General features: G+C 40.5%; 1 long non-coding RNA gene across 1 annotated transcript in view; it reads left to right on the top strand.

Annotated features, from left to right (window-relative positions):
* LOC306939152 overlaps positions 1-1,838 on the top strand; it is a 2,004-nt gene extending 166 nt beyond the window's left edge. Inside the window, exons 2-3 of the long non-coding RNA XR_013791844.1 lie at positions 732-877; positions 1,446-1,838. This is a non-coding gene — a long non-coding RNA (uncharacterized lncRNA). The remainder of the gene's footprint in view (positions 1-731; positions 878-1,445) is intronic.

Raw genomic sequence — 1,838 nt, 5'->3', positions numbered from 1 at the left:
CAAACTCCTACCTCTGCATATTACATGACTGACAAACAGTTGACAAAATACAACCCACAGCATAATTATGGGGAAATGCACTCTCAGTGATAGCCTGTGATATAGACATGCTAGAATTGTCATTGTGCCTGTAATAAAGGTTTGAAAGACTAAAAAGTAGCATTTTAGAATCAATTTGACATATTTTGACCAAATATGTAAAATATGTCGCCCCATGTTTTGGCCAAAATAATGTTCTCGTTTCCAGTGGTGGAAAGTAACTAATTACATTTACTTGAGTACTATTTTGAGGTACTTTTACTTTACTGGAGTATTTCAAAATGTCAGTACTTTTATTATATTGTGCTTTTACTCCACGACAATTTTTGAAAACCTTAGTTACTGGTTAGGCTACTTTGTAGATTTTGATTATTCTTACAAAATATACATTAACCACTTCAGCCCTATATAGTACATGATTTCGGCCATTTGATAATAGCCGATCTACAAGCTTACAATGCGTCAATGCGCATTGTGAGCCTGTACTGTAGATCTGCTATTTTAAAAAGATTTTGATTTATTTGATATTTTTGACAATCTGCACAATCTGCACAATATTTTTTGAATTCCGGGCATTTACTTGTAACATTGTATGTTACAATTGCAGTATTGATACTTTTACTTAAGTAACAAAATGGAGTATCTTTTCCACCACTACTCGTTTCTAATGTTCTCATTTCCGTGTTTCACAGCTGGTGGAAGCACTTCTGCTCGACTGAAGCAAGCGCTCCTTCCCGTGGTGGACCACGAGACCTGCTCCAGACCTGACTGGCATGGAGGGACGGTGAAGACCAACATGATCTGCGCTGGAGGGAACGGTGTGGACTCTGGCTGCCACGTGAGTGCACTGCACTGACATTACACAGCTGTCGGTTGGAAAGTAACACATTTACTCAAGTACTGTATACTTTAGTAAAATGTTTAGCTTTTTTATCACTTTACTGGAGTATTTCCAATTTTCAGTATTTTTTACTTTTACTCCACGAAATCTCAGAGGCAAATATTGTACTTTCTATACTGCCTCCCCCTGGCCAGCCGGGACGCTGTAGTTAGTATGACAAAGTATACTGTAGGTTCTCTATCGTGTTCGAGACTGGCTCTCCACTACAAATTATTCAATTTGTACGGGAAGCTGACCCCTCGGGGCAGTGTACATGGATATCTCTTTAAGACACATCATCTACGGTGGCCCTTCCCAGATGCCAATCAGCGGGCTATTTAAGTCCCGTCTGGGCATGGCCACTTCGATTAACTTGATTGACACGAATTTCGGAGCGGCTCTTTCGTGGAGAGCCAGTCTCTCCACTCAGAGAACCTGGGTTACCGTGTAACCCTCCGTTATTAATTTACGAACAAAAATATACAAAGTTGAAATATGGTTTATCTTTCTGTCTGCCTGCATGCAGAGGAACTCCGGTGGCCCTCTGAACTGTGCGTTCAACGGCACCTACGTGGTCCATGGCGTTGTCAGCTGGGGGTCTTGGTTCTGCAACGTGCCCAACGTGCCCAATGTCTTCACGCGGGTCTCTGACTAGAATCAGTGGATCGACTCTGTCAGTATAAAAAAGAACCCATAACTGATTTAGACAAAAGTGATCTCATCAGTGGTTATATCTTTTATTTTTTTGGAATTTGAGCCACAGATAACTATTTGATGAGATGTAGCCTCTCAGACCCAAGACTTTGAATATTTTGTTGTCGTTGGGAAATTTCGTCCACAATTCCATGCTGTATTGATGTGGTACCATTACGAGAGATAACAGGCAAACATTGATCAAAATAACAATTATTCTACATCT

This window comes from Electrona antarctica (assembly GCF_951216825.1).
Source record: "Electrona antarctica genome assembly, chromosome: 16".
NCBI lineage: Eukaryota > Metazoa > Chordata > Actinopteri > Myctophiformes > Myctophidae > Electrona > Electrona antarctica.
The sequence above is the reverse complement of the archived record's forward strand: the minus strand, read 5'-3'. Positions and strand labels throughout refer to the sequence as shown.